This window comes from Sciurus vulgaris, assembly GCF_902686455.1.
Source record: "Sciurus vulgaris genome assembly, chromosome: 5".
Lineage (NCBI taxonomy): Eukaryota > Metazoa > Chordata > Mammalia > Rodentia > Sciuridae > Sciurus > Sciurus vulgaris.
Genome location: NC_136465.1, coordinates 76,138,053 through 76,153,908, shown reverse-complemented (window position 1 = coordinate 76,153,908; position 15,856 = coordinate 76,138,053).

Below are 15,856 nucleotides of genomic sequence, written 5' to 3'. Positions count from 1 at the left end.
GAGCACAAGCAGTTTCTCTTTAGGAGGAAAAATTTCAAGAGCAGTTATGAAAAATGACGATACTAATGTCTTTCTTCTCCCACAGCTGCCCAGGTGTTGGGGTTTTGTTTTCTGTTGTGGTGGTTATTGCCATTAGCATGCACGTTAGTAATTAAACTTTCATATTTTTTCCTATTATCCACTACTCTTATTAGATATTTCAATTAAAATAATAGTATGGAAAAGTGATAATATATTTACAAAATTTTTTTTACATAATTTAAACTGAAAAAACATGTACATTTTTTGCGTTAGAGCATAATCCTGAATTTTAAAATGACTTTGAAAACTATCCTGATTTATGAAACCATGAACTATATGAAAACATTCCCATTTTAGTCTTTAGGAAAGGTCAAAGGGGACAGAAAGCTCTTGAATTGTCTCCTGTGGTGACTGAGGTGCCAGTAAGGAAAAGGAAAGACAGCATGATAAATGAGAAGCACCCATGTAGGGAATTGATGCATCTAGAACCAAGACTGTTCACCTGAGAAGAGATGTGTAGTCCATGCTGGGTTTATCTTGTTTCTTCCCCTAATCATTTAAACTTGCCCCTCCATATCCAGTGAAACTTTAATTACTCTTATATCCTGGGAGTGGTAGTGACCATAGAGGGTTCCTTCATATGCCATGTTTAGGTCCACTGAAGCGCAGTTTGGACTGTAAATCTGGGCCATTATCAGATATACTATGCTCAGGAAAATGGAACAAAGAACATATGCAGTCTCATGGAATATGGATAGTGTCATTCAGCCCATGGAATACTTGGGAATAGAAAGGCCAAACCTAGAGCAAACTATAGTTAGGATCCAGCAAATTCTAATTGAACTAGAGTACCAACCTGATTTACCTGCCAAGAACATTCTGGCCCTTTGGCTGAGGAATCTGTCCCTGGGCCATATATTCAGCTTTGCCATGCAGGACAACATTTTTTTGTGCTATTCTGGCATCTTCTAAAGTATATAAATAAGTCTGGGTGTGCATCTTGAGAATATATCAACATTATAATATATCTGGCAGTGGAGACCCTAAGAAAGGTGGTCGGGAGCACTTGGAAGGAACCTACACATGAATGGTCAGTAGTGCTAGGCCCCAGTCCCCAAACAGGAGCACAGTGACCACACTCATGTGCTTCTGGTATCTAAAAGACCCAAGAAGTGCAGCTCTCAAACACCATTCAGTAAACTTTGCTTTGAAGCTGTGCAGTGTGTACAAACAAGAGAAGTTAATATTTAGATGGGGGGGTCTTCAACTCATCTATCACCTTTCCTCTCCCTGTCTCTTTTGCTGTCATCAAGGTGGGAGCCAGGAGAGGAGTCGCTCTCACCGCCCAGCACTGCTGCCCTAAGGGGACCAAGTCTGCAGTGCTGGTGCTTACAGTTCAGACCCAGGGACAGTAGACACCCCCACCACTTCAGTGGTGCCTTTGTAATCGCTGCACTTGCTAATGCCTCGCTCAGGCTATAGTCAGGGTACACTAAGGCCGGGCCGTATAGTTAGGCATCACACACCTTGACACTTCTCACCCTTTACATTTAGCAAGATTACTTCACATCCAATGTCTCTTATGGTGCAGGACAAAGCAATCCCCAAGAGTTTTTATATTTTTTTCCACTGGAGTTCACAGTTGGATCCTCACTAGGTTGTTTATCTGGGCTCCAAGACTGTTTGGAGTTACTTGGCTGGGCAAGGTTCAGGGGCACTGATCTTCTCTCATTGTGGGAGAAACCTAAGTAGTGGGTAGGAAACTGCTTCCCAGAGCTGCCCAGAACCTAGGGTTTCAGGGTCTCGTTCCCTAGCTTTCTTGTATCTCTCATCTGATGCACCAGATAAACTTGACCTGGAAGTCAAAGACCTAAGAGGACAAGTGGTCCCTCCTTAGACCTAACAAGTTTATATAAAAATCCCACTTGCATTCTTCAAGAATGTCCCACAGCTTCTGCTCATACTCCTAACCTTCATCAGAGAAGTACCTCAGGGACCCTGGTACTTGGAAATATTCCACCATCATCCCTAAAGAGTTACCTGAGGGTTCCCTTGCATCTACTCAAAAGTGCAGCTACGGATCCGCAGGTGGTTTATGTCCCTCAGAATGCCACTGAAGCTTTATCTACCATCCTGCTTGCCCCTCATTATCAGGAGGGTGAGAGCCCCAGGAGAGCTGAACTGCCAGGAACCAGAGTCAACATGCCTTCACTAGCTATTTATCCAGAAAAGAATCTTTCCTCTAAATGAAGCAGCACAGTTTCAGTTGTTTCTTGATGTGGAAAACAGTGCTGCAAAAGAAAGGCTTTTTTCTGAATCCCTTCCAGCGTTTTCAATGAATGGGCCTTGCAGTTCACATTAGGGAGGGGCATTGAGATGTAATTTAGTTATGACACATTTTCTAGAGGGCCACAATGGCATTAATACTCTGTTTGACAAAGCATCTCTTTCTTAATTTATTGGAAAATTAGAGATGCAGCTGCCAGGTTCTTTCTAGATTGTGGAACTAGAGAAGAAATTTAATTTTGCACTATTTCATACATGTCAATTGTATCTATTATATACATATTTTCAATAGAAGATTCCACATTGATAAATGTTTATGGGAAAGTGATCAATCCATTTTTAGTAAATGTTTCTTGACCTTGAGTGATCAAGTGCAAACTGTAAAGTAGTTCCTGAATGCTTTGAGTAGTACTCTTTTACTAACTACACTCATTTAAATTGTATTTCCAATTGAAAGCTGAGAACAAACATTTCAGAAAAAGTTAATGTTAAATAGTGAATCATATTTAGAGAATAATAGAAGTTTACTGGAGTAATTTTACATTACTGCTCTTTTAGTGACTTAATTTGTTCATTCAATAGTTTAGTGAATGACTGTTTTTACTATATGATATATGAAAAGGATATGATAAACAGTGAAAAGGATGTAGACTTGTTTCCCAGGATACTGTATCTTACTACTGATTGAAACAGAAAATAATAAAATAAAATAAAGATGTATATGCGTGTCTATGACCAACCTCTTCACACAAGTGATTGAACTCGTAGAGAAAAGCTAACAAAATTTAGTCAATTAGTTTGTCACTTTACTGAATTTCGTCAGTAAAGACAGAAGTACAAGTGGGTACAGTGTCGCACACATGTAATTCCAGTGACTCAGGAGGCTGAGTCAGAGGATCACAAATTGGAAACCACCCTCAACAAATTAGCCAGATCCTTAGCAACTTAGAGAAATGATTGATATGATATTGATGGAACAAATACTTATCATTGGGGAATGACTGCAATGAAATATTTTCTGACAAAATAATCACACACCAGGCAATGCAACAAATCCAAGAGATATTTCTGAATGCCTTGGAAAACCACTAAATTTTTCAAAGCAACAGAGGCTGTTGTGACATATTAAAATACCTTACAGAACTATCTTTAAGGTCTCAAACAAATTTTTCAAAAGTTTCATGCTGAGTTTGGGTAGAATCTTTTATAACTTACAATGATACATATTCAGCCGAGGAAAATGATAACATGAGTGAATTTAGTCTAGAAATGATAAATATCTAGTGTTATCAACATGCCAAATATACTGTTAATGCTATATGTACTTCAGAGATCAAGATTATAAGAATCAATTATAAGAAAAAGACTAACCTAAAGTTTTGCATATAAATTTTAACAATATGTGCTACCATATTTATAATTTCAAACCACTGAATGAAATCATACCCCCAACATGTTATTGTGGAAGCACCCAAAATGAAAACCAAAGATAGATAATGTCTGAACTGATGTTGGCCTGATTAAATTCTTCATGTAACCCAGGAGCTTTGTGCAACTCCTAAGTAGACTAGTCTTGATGCATTTGAGTGTATTTGCCTGATTAATTCAATGAGAATGCCAAAACATAAAGGTATAATTATTATTGGTTTCAGCACGACTGGACAACTGCAATACTAGCATTTCCATTAAAATGCTTTCATAAGTTTACATTTGTATTTTACATATAAAATATATAATTTATATATAGGAAATATTCTAATATTCCCCTTTAGATTATTATATTTTCTTATCTTATTATTCTACTATTTTAATTTTCTTTTTTAAGAAATTATGCCTTTAATAATTAAATAATGATGATGAAGATAGAGTTATACATATGTGTGCTTCTGACATCAATAACCTTCTTCATCATTATTATTTAACCATGATTTCTCTATCTTCCAAAAATATATCATTTATGGCCTGGAGAAAAGGGAAAACTTGAGTGTTGGTGTTTTTCAGATTTGTTCTAATGTGATCTTAGAAAATCTTGTAGGGCTACATCAGATTATCCACGGCCCTAGGCTGACAATCGCTGATGAAGAGGGTACAATTATGGATTCATCTCTAGAGATAGTGCTTTTCTGAAAACTAAGCAACTATTGAAGCTTCAAACTTTTAACAATGAGTGAAACCGAACCATTAGGACAATTATCTCATTTCTGCCATTCTGATTTTCTAAGGGATTTGATATATTTAACCTACCACGTGAAATAAGTTTTAAGAGGCCTAGAAATAACTTGACAATAATTTATTGGTTATTGGCTTTTTTATTTTTATCAGAATGGATTGAATAAGAAGTAATTTATCATCAATTCTTTTCTGGTATTATCTTCATACTTTTTATTTTAGTTAGTGATTTTTGTGATTTTTTAATCAGTGGTATATATTTGTGATTGGAGAAGGCCAGGAGGGGTCACTTTGAACATCCTGTGCCCCTCATCTGCCTAGAGCCCAGTGGGCTTGACTAACTTTCTGCCAATAATAGAAGCTCTCGGGAGGGCTGAGATGTGTGTCTGCACTGCTTGGAACATGAGTGGCTGTGTGCTGACCAAGTGGAGGTGCTTCGCACACACTGCAGCCGTAAATGAGCCCAACCACCCGCTGCCTGGCCATCTCAGGGTCAGGGCCTCCTCCTGCTCCATGCAGATGCACATACTCCTTCCCAAATGTATCAACTGCTTTTCCTGAGGTCTCAGATCAGTTTGTCCTGAGGCAGAAAACTCCTCCCTGTGGAGGAACAGAAGAGAGGCCCACAGGGGAAACCCAGAGTTCTTGGCAGCCTGTTCCACAGGACCAGGCCTGAGGCAAACACTCCTGGGGCTCATCCTACTTGCTACTCTCAACACCCAGTCAGGGTTCTCCTCGGAAAGCCTTACTCTCCACACAGAATACTGAGGTTCAGAATGATGCCCCGCATTCCCAATACCATGCAGGACCTTGCCATGTCCCAGTGCTAGAGGTGGCACACACATTTGAATCAGCAGCTCCAGCACCTTCTGGGTACTGGCCACATTTTGGCATATCCACAAAAATTCATGGACCCAGGTGGTTTTCCCCATCTCCAGGACAGTCACTAATTCAGCCAAGACCTCCTGTCAGACCAGTGATGTGACACTCTCCACTAGACTGGTGACGTCCAGGGTTGAACCTTTGTCATCTCCCAAGTTTCAGAGATCAAAGAGGGACATTTCAACATGAAAACAGTAGTAATCTGAAAAATGACTCACTGCCATGCACTCAATGTAAAAAGAATAGAAGACTTTTCCTCCATATTCTCCGCTGATATTAAGTGCTCTCTCTCTCTCTCTCTCTCTCTCTCTCTCTCTCTCTCTCTCTCTCTCACACACACACACACACACAAACTCACACACCAGTGAGGGTCTGGGAGTATTTCCAGGGGAATCCCAGAGGTGGGCTAGACTATGCTCACCTGCAATGGTCTGTCCTGTCTCACCTCTGGTCTCTGTAGGAAATGTGGCACAAATCTTGGGGACCCAGGGCTGACCCAGTGCCTCCATACTCTTGAAGAACCACTCAGGGCTTCCCTGAGACCTGAGCATCCACAGATGAGTTAACAACAAGAACTCATGGCTCTGGGTTGGCTCTCTCAACATAAGTAAGCAGACTGGCCTATATGTGAACTGTTGGTGCCTAGTTATTAGGGTTCCTAGTTCCATGTTCCATGTCCAAGCAAATGAGGTCACTTCCTGGGGGACTCATTACCTGAGTCCCTTTCTCACACAAGATGGTTCCAGAGACCCCCTGGGGTGCTGGCTGCTCCCATCATTCCATTTCAAAAAATTTGAATTGAACTCCAGTGAAGGTTCAAATAATATTTTAATTTATTGAAATTGTATATATTTAAGGTGCATGGTGTGATGTTTCATATGTATCTACTTAGTGAACTGACTATTATGATCAAGCTAATTAATATTCATCTCTTTTAATCACTTCTTATGTGATGAAAGCACTTATGACATATTGGTGAATTTTAATAGCAGAGTATTATTGACTGTAGATCTCATACATTAGACCTTTTTAACTTTTTCATTCTGTATAAATGAAACTTTGTATACTTTGATTTCCTGATAACTACCATTCTGCTTTCTGCATCTGTGAATTTAACTTTTTCTATTTTATTTCTAAGTAAGTCATGTAGTACTTTTCCTTTGTATGATTTATTTCACTGAGCATAATTTCCTTCGTATTCTTCAGTGTTGTGAAAAATTGAAGGATGTCTTTCCTTTAAGGCTAAATAATTTTCCGTTTTGCATATATACCAAATTTCTTTATCTGTTCTTCAGTTGACAAACACTTAGGTCATTTCCATATCTTGGTAATTGTGAATAATGCTGCATCATGCATGGGAGTGCTGCTATCTGTTCAATATAATAATCCAATTTCCCTTGAATGCATACTCAGAATTGAGATTGTTGAATTAAAGAAACTTACTTGGGAGTTGTTGGCATGTATCTTCCCTTTCAGGAAGTGAGTCTGAATCGAGAAGAGAATCAAGAACTTTGCTGTGAACATTATGAGGTAGGAAAGCCAGTTGAGAAGGAGTCAGCTTTGGAGAACAAAGGAGAGGCCAGTGAGATGGAAAGGCCAGTGAAAACTCTGTGATGGGAAAAGTGTCAAGTGCTACTACTTGGTCAAGTAAAATGAGACCTGCAAATTGATCATTTACTTATGTAGGAAGAAAACAGAGTTGCAAACTGTTTGATTTTGGTCCCATAAGAATATATATACCAAATAATTGGATTCTGTTGAGACCATGGCCTGGTTTTTCTAGGAAGGTGGAATAGGTTGCGATAAGGTCAAAGAAAATACATGAAGAGATTTCAGACAAATTCCAGTGGTGACAGGCCAGACAGAGAGCACCTCTGTCCCTCATGGCACTTTGTACTGAGGTAGCCAGGTGGAAAAGTGACACTCATCCTTTCCATAGTGCCACCAACGCTGTACTAGTTATCACAGGGTTTTAAGTGTTAGACTGCAGAAGCAGTGACATTATTAGTTTTCCTAGTTGGCTTTGTTCTTTGTGTGACTGGCATTCCAAGGAGCAGCTGTCCTGGTGTGCATGCAAGAAAGTAGTTCCTGCTGATAACACTAGTTGTCTCCAGTTGTTATATATGTGAGAAAGAGAGTTAGTGTTCTTGTTCAAGATACTAATTGTTTGGATATTCTGGTCTGAGCCCACGTTTATTCTTCCTTTAACTTGGCTAAGCTGTTGGGAATAGAAGGAGGAGTTTCAAGGACATGGTGCTTTTTTGTCCTTTTTAAAGGACAGCATGCATTCATTCTGCTTAGAGCTTTAGCACAAGTGTACTAGAAGAATCACATTTTTCTTGGAAGGAATTTTCTTGAACTTCAAAGGAGCCCAGGGTGTTTGTTCTCTTTTCATAGTAAAAAGGTGAATTCTCATGATCACCTCTAATTTAAGGAGACTCTCTGAGGTAGTGGTTCTTGAACTTTAGTGTTTATCAAATCACGCAGGGGATGAGATTGCTGAGGTTGTCTCCCAGGAGTCTGACTCGATCTGTCTGGGTGCACATAAGAATTTGTATTTCTAGCAGATTCTCAGGTATTGCTGGTACTGCTGGGCTCAGAAAACCTACTAAAAATATCTGATCTAAGAGTGTAACTTGGGAATCAAGGTTATTCAAAGCTCTCCAGGCATTTCTCATTTTGAAATGTTTGAAATCTGTGGCTTAAATTAGAGCTTTCATGGCTGTGAAATCAGAGCCACTCCACTCCAAATGAGGTCAGAGGAGTACCAGCACTGGCATTGCCATAAGCCAGTTAGAAAATGCAAGGTGTCGGATCCTACCCACACATACTGAACCGTACCCATTTGTTGAGGAGATCCTCAGATGATGCATAAACATGTTAAAATTTCAGAATCATTGTTTGGACCACCTCTGAATGCTTCTCTCAGAAAATTCGGCCCATGTAGGTATAATTATTCTTGGTGGTCTCTGATCTTTGAGAACTTTCACTTTCTTTTTACTATGCCAAAGAATAAAATTTCATCCTTTTTACAATTTACATCCTCACTTATAATTTCCTGTTCTCTTTCTTCCATCCCTACAATTCAATGCAGAGTCAAAATAAAAAATCTTGAAAAATGCACCTGTGTTTATGGTTGCTCAACCAAGACACTTGCCCCTCTTTTTGAGTTTTGAGAAATTTGGCTCATCCCTCAGATGTACTTGGATGAACTGTGATTTTCCTAAGCCATTCACACTATCACAGGTCGGGTTCGATGGAAATTTTGCTATAGGAGTTTTATTAGAACACTAAAAATCAATACAGGTGGAGTATTAAGAAAACAGGATTTCACAGAAAGAGAAGTTGAGCAGCCATATGGTCCCAATAAATGTTTCAGTATAGCCATGGGGGCCTGTGGTGCTGGGATGGTCTTTCAGAGTAGCTTTAATTTAGGGCAAGGAAGCCAGGTCGCCACACCATCACAGCACACATTATTGCTCACCAACCTGCCCCTAGAGAGAAGCGGGAACCTTGGGTGAAATGTCTCTCTGAGGATAAGGCAAATTCTCAGAGCTGAATTCATCTGAGAGCCAAGAGTCCCCAACATTCCCAACAGCTGGGTCTCTGAGTGCCTCTGCCATAAAGCTGAGCATCCACGGGAACGCCACAGCAGAGCCCACCTTGGTCTAGTCATGAGGGGTACAAGCCAGCATGGCTAAGAAGCTGTACAGGAGTGTTTCCTGGTGTGGCATCTGCAATGATTTCACTCCTTGGTTAAATGTGGAGAAAAGGGAGAAAGAAGAACAGAGGAGTAGGACATTCTTCCACTGCTGATTCCTTCCTTCCAGAATGGGATATTACTGGGTAGAATATCTTTAGTTTTTCAGGATCCAAACTGTGGCCCCAAAGGCAAACAATATTGATACACCAAGGATGTAGAGCAGAAATAATGTACAAATTTTTTGATGGCATGAGTGAGCTGCTAAACTAATCCCAGCACCACCATGCTTCAAATTTGTGCCAGGTGAAATAATTAAAGGTTGATGTCTTAAAATCTTTATGAAGTGTTTTGTTACTCAGAGTTCATAAAAGTTTTTTTTTTTTTCATTTTTTCCAATTCCTTTCCTTTTTTTTCATATATAATCTACATGTACGTGCAGTATTACATTTTTATTTGTCTCTACACTGCTAACCCAGGTAAATCATTTGAGAAAGGGCAGTACAAGTGCTTGGCGCCGTGAATCACCCATTTTTCATAGTAATGCTCTATATGGGTAGGAACTTGGGAGAGTATGAGATATTTAGTCTTTGTAGGAATTTATCCAAATATTTGCTATATGTCAGTCACTATGTAATCATGTTAAGTATTACTTTTTCTATCTAATTCTTACTATGAGATTACAACCTAACATTATTATTATTATTCCTAATTATAGACAAAAAGTAGCACAGGGAATTTAAGTAACTCAGTCAGGTTCATTTATCTGGTAAGTGGTACGGTCAGGATCTAAACACCAGCTGTGAGCTTCAGGGACTTTTCCTTTCTCTATAACTGCCATTTAAGGAAAGAAAGGAAAATATTGCACACCAAAAGATGGCCATATATTAATATTTAAGAGTCAGTGTAATTGACAGCCTCAACAAAAGCATAACTATTTTTATGAAAAAGGCCTGCAACTACTGTAAACTGCTCCCAGCATGAGGCCTTCATTTTCCAACCATATTCTTCCTCCAAACTCCATCAGCTTTCAATGGCAGTAAATTCCTGGAAATATTTATGACTTGCCATGACATGCTTATTTCAAATCAAACAGTTTTACACTCTATTATGTTCAGTAATGGTAATCTACAGGACAATACTGTGAGCTTGCTACCCTGACACAGCCCCACCATGCATCCATTCGCCTTGTGGATCTGCACACAAGAAGAATCTTTCAGGGAAAGGACAGGTGAGCATTGCTTACCTTCTACAGCATATATACATACCCTCTGAGGTTCTAGACAGAACGCTTGTCAAGAACAGGTTCTGCAGGGGAAGGACAAGTTCTTGTTTGTTAACTGACTCATGGTTAAGTTCCTGGAAAATTTCCCCTAAGCCTAAGAAGAGACACTGAGTGTTATGCAAACTGATGACAGCAAAGGTTGCAAAATGGCTAGGATTCTTTCCTGAAGTTGTGACTTTCTTAATATTCTTCTTAATGATCTCTTGCTTCCCATATTTGCTCTTTTAACTGTTGATTGGTGTGATCATTTAATGCCTGCATTTGCTCTTTCATCTCCTTGTTTGCTTCCCTGTTTTAATTATGTACATTCTGAACTTCCTTTCTGACATTTCTTCTGCTGTGCTGTCATTGGGTTTTATTGATATAGTATCTAGCTTTGTTTGGGACATTTTCTTCCCTTGTTTTCTCATATTGGGCAGATGTCAGTGGGACTCTGTGATATTGCAGATTTCCTCTATTGGCTTATAGTGTCCCTGTAGATTTCTAGTGTATCACCTCCCAGCCTTCAGTAGCCTGAAGTCTTGGAGTAACTTGATAATGCAGTGCTTCCGAAGAAAGCTGCCCCTAGCCCGCTACTGGTTCCAGGGCTCGGAGCTGGCTCTGTGCAGAAAGGCTCTCACTGGGGGGCCTGCTCCAAGAAGCTGGAGAAGCTTGCCGTGTGGGAGGAGCCCACCGCCGGAGTGTGCAGGGTTGCCTGGGGAAGACTCTAGCTGCCCTGCCCTACTCTAATAAGCCGCCCGAATCTGGGCCTGCCACCCAGGCTGAGCTTCACTGGGTGGGGAAGACTCATCCCGTGGCTCTATTTTAGTCCGAGTCTCTCAATGCCTCCGCTTCTTGAATCCTGGGTTCTGGAGCGACTGGAGATGCAATCACCCTCTAGTTCGCCATCTTGGATCACCCCGTGGAAAAAGCCTGCGGCTGGAGGGGGCAGGGCCACCTGGAGAGGTGTCTGGCTGCCCTGCCCAGGTCCCAGAGACTGCTTGTGGATCGGAGCTCTCCGCTGGCTTGGGGACTTGTGGCTGGTTCTGTGTAGAAAGGCTCTCACTGGGAGGTCTGCCTGATTCAGATTTTATTTGGAACTTTTCTTTTATAGTAATTCCAAGGAGGACTTACCTCAATGAATTTTTTATCCTTGTGATGAAGTAAATCTCTGCTTTACAGGATGAGGGGATGGATATTGAGATGTAGGTGAATAGAAAAAGGGTCCTCCCATATCCTGTAAATAGTATGACCAAATTTCCTGACAGACAACCCACACCATCATTTTATCCATTTTCTACACACCCTTGAATTTATTAAAGATGTCTTTCTTTTCTTATAAATAGTAAAATCTTATTTTTCCAATGGAAGGGGAATTCCCCATGAGTGGACTGAAAATCAGAAACGACTGCCATGAAAATAGCATTGCTAATTCATTGACTTGTTTCCAAACTCCTCAATTATGTCTGTGCCCATATGTGCATATATCTTTCTGCATTTCTTACTGGTTTACTTTTAAACAATTTTATATTACTTTTACAGAATTTAGATGGTCTAGTATGGAGGTATGTAACTATGTATCTTTCTGCGTAGATAACATCTAATGTGCATTACTTTGGAGATCTGGGGAGATATCTCAAAAATAAGCAGACCAACTCTCAGTAAGATAAAATTCAGCTATAAAAGAGGTAAGAATAAATAATATAAAGAGAATCATTCCTTAAGCATTGCACTTTTATGGAAAGAGAAAACATATTTCTAAAATGTGTGCCCAGGTACACCAAATTTTAGGTGCTAGTTGGCGATCTAGAACATTTTCATATGGGCCAATGTAGTAAGCTCAATGGTGACATAAATTTATTTTCCAGAGAAAATTTTTTATATTTAATAATTTTAATTGCCTTTACCATGTCATATTGTAAGTATGTGGGGTAAATAGGATTCATTCATCTTATAAAAAGAGAAATGTTCTGCATGTCTCTTCCTACTAAAAAATTCAAACAGTTGTATTTATTTGTTAATATTTAAACATTTGTATTAATTTGTGTTGTTAGTATTTTTATGTGAACTCTCGCTTTACTGATGTTAGACGTGGACTTCCAAATTGTAATAGTTATAAAGGTTTTGGAAGGCTTTGGACCCGAGATGTTCTTCTACTACTGCTGTGATTTCTGTTGTTCATTTTAGCTAACAATGACATCCCATAGGTAACAGATGTCTGACTGCATTCTTTAAATATTAAGTGACCATTTTAGATTCACAATTTGTAGTGAATCTTATGGCATGGGCAAAGAAACCCCAAGAAGTCAGTAGTGGACAAATAGAAAGAGTAGTAGATTTTGGTACCTGCTTTTCACATATAATATCATAAATGTCACCAGTCTGGGATATCAAAAGTAGTAGAAGTATTAAAGGCATAAACTCCAAGGTCTTACTCAATGAGTTGAGGACTGTTTTCCTTCAGACTTTGGTCATAACCTTGTAGATGAAGAATAAAATACTAAGCTATTGTTCTAGAAGGGGTTAGGGATAAATACAGTAAGAAGTAATACAAACTAATAAACCTTATTCAGCTGATGTAATACAAGCTAACATCTCATTAAGCGGACCTAAAAATCATATCATGATTGGCATTATTTCATTTGAGAAATTGTCCTGGAATGCAGGAACAGTAGGAACCTAGCAGAAGACACTATATACTCAGAAAGGTGCCCCGGCCTGCAGGACATCAACGGGTACCTGGAGGGGGGTGCTGGGGATTGGAGAGAGACAAGAGACACGAGAATGGAGACAAGACACAAAAGCCTGATCAAGTCTCGTTTATTAGAAGAATTAACCACAGTTAATATAAAGTACAGAAACCAATCAGAGTAAAGCACGCGAAGGCAGACTAGTCTCGCACCAGAACTCCAATAAGGAAGTGTAATTGTCGCATCATGAAGCACCACGCAATCTAGTGTGAGCACCTGGTATAGTCTGACAGGTGTGGTAAACAGGTATGGAACGCCCCGCCAGCATCGGCAGGCGCCATCTTAGCTCAGCATGAGGCAGCGGCAGGGGGTGTGACCATGAGTCAAAGCGCCTGACCTTGAGGCAAGGCAGGGCGCATGACCTGCCGGCTCGGACAGAAGGTATATCTGTCTTTTTACATCAAAAGCAAATGTTCTTTCCCTGATAGAAATGTGAGCACTCCAATAAATGTTTTTGCTCACCAAGTCTGGGAGTGAAGAGTGCTTACTCACTTCAAAGACCTGTAATGTTCCAGCTGTTGAAAGCCAGCAACAAATCAAATGCAACAGATTGTGCCTTTGAGATTCTCACAGTCAAGTGGCAGATGTGATATAAAAAACAAACAAGTATGCTGTAAAATACATCCTGCAATAAAAATTGGGAGTTTAGAGGAGTGACAACCAGTTTTCATCTTTGGTGTCATAAAATTTGACTGGGTCATGCAAGAATGAGAAGGAAATGTAAACCTGGGTAAAAAGGAAGTCAGAAATGGCAAGAGAGAAGATGATTCTAGACCCATAAATGTACATGAAGAGCTGAAAGTAACTTACAGATATTTTCCTCCATTTTCTCCCATTCTATAAGTTGTCTCTTCAGTTTGTTGATTGTTTCCTTTCCTGTTATTTTGAATGTTTTGTGTGTGTAAATATATTTACATTATGTATTATATGTGTTATGTATAATATATATATTTATCTATTATCTATTTATAAATATATAAATATGTATATTTTATCTATATATATATACATTATACATAATATATATAATAGAAAATTTCTAAGGAATGAAGAAGCTATCAGGACTGTGTGAAGCTTTAAATTCCTGTTATAACACACCTTAGATAATCACTCTAAAAGGACTAAAGGTTTATTTTGACTCACAGGTTTGGTAGTTCCATGGCTGATTAACCCCATTGATTTGGGCCCTGTGGTCAGATAGAATATCATGGCAGGGACATGTGGCAGAGGAAGCTGCTCCCTTTAGGGCAGCCTGGAGACAAAAGGTGAGAAGAAAAGGAAAGTGTGGGGTGTCACTAAGGTCATGCTTCCAATGAGCAGTATCCCCTAAGGGCATGCTTCCAATGACCTAATCCCCATCTCTAAAGGTTCCACTACCTCCCAGTAGCCCCACAGGATGCGATCCAAACCTTAATATATGGTCCTGTGGAAGGCATTACATGTCCAAAGAATAGCAATGACTAAAACCTTAGTGAATAAGTCATTAGCTGTTGTATATATAACATAAAGCACAACTCCTTACACACATACAAACACACACACATACCCACACAGACAGAGCAAAGCAGTCACAGTAACATTTCACTCCTGAACACAAATGAAATATTTTTACAAATGATGTGCTGAAAATGTAAGTAAATAATGCTGCATTGTGTAAATCAAAAAGGAGCATGAATCTGTTGGATTTAACTCATCCTGAGGAATAGAAAATTAATAAATGCATAGAATAGTAACACATGGTCCTTAAGGGATTGGTTTTTAGAGAAATCTCCAGCAACCTGAAAGTTCTTGGAAGTAATTCTAAGATAGGTACATGGAGAAAAACTATCATAGCTCAACCTATATTAACAGTAATATTCCTTGAAACACACTGAGTTATATCCCTGCACACTGGATCACACTGAAGTGGTATAGAGGAAAGACATAAAATGAGAGCTCAATGTTTCTTATATTGCACAAACACAATTTAAATACATGGTAAAGTCTTAGAGCACTCTAAGAAATGTTGATGTGATAGTCAAAGGTTGGACTGAATTTAGGGTTCATTCCCCCAATTTTTTTAAGTTTAAAAAACAAAAAAGTTTTGACTTTCTCAAATAGAGTGTAATCTGCTTAATTCCAAATCTATTTAAAAACAATTTCATGTAATTGCAGGATACAGATAGACTTGTGAAATACTCTTAGAAGCTTTGTGATAATGGACAATAAGTCAACCATTTCAAACCTCAGCTTCTGTAAAGTGTCATATATCAACAAACCCCACAAATGCATCGAGTGAGAATAGAAGAGTTAATGACAACAGTAATAATTGCAATAATAATAGCTATTCCTTATCAAGTGCTCACTGTATGAGAAACATTGAATGAAAGACTCAGTTACACCCTACAACAGTTGTATGAGACAGATGAGAAAACCAGGAAAAAGAGTTTAAAGAGACTTCCTAGCTCAGGAACACAATTCATAAATAGTGGAACTAAGGTATGCTCTTAACTCTATACTCATCTAATAGATAATATGCTTGCATAGAGGCTGAAATAAAATCAACTATGTTGTACTGTTATAATCATTAATAATTATGATAAATTTTAAAGTCACCATCTGTCTCATATATTTTCTAACTTCCTACACATAAGTGATGACATCTGGATTTAAGGGATATTTCCAGTTAGAATCGATGTAGGTGAAACACAAGATATTCAGGTCAGTGAACAGGAAATTTTGCTTAACATAGGAAGTTATGATAATAAGCATGACCCACCTGGGACTTACAATTTAGACAATAAA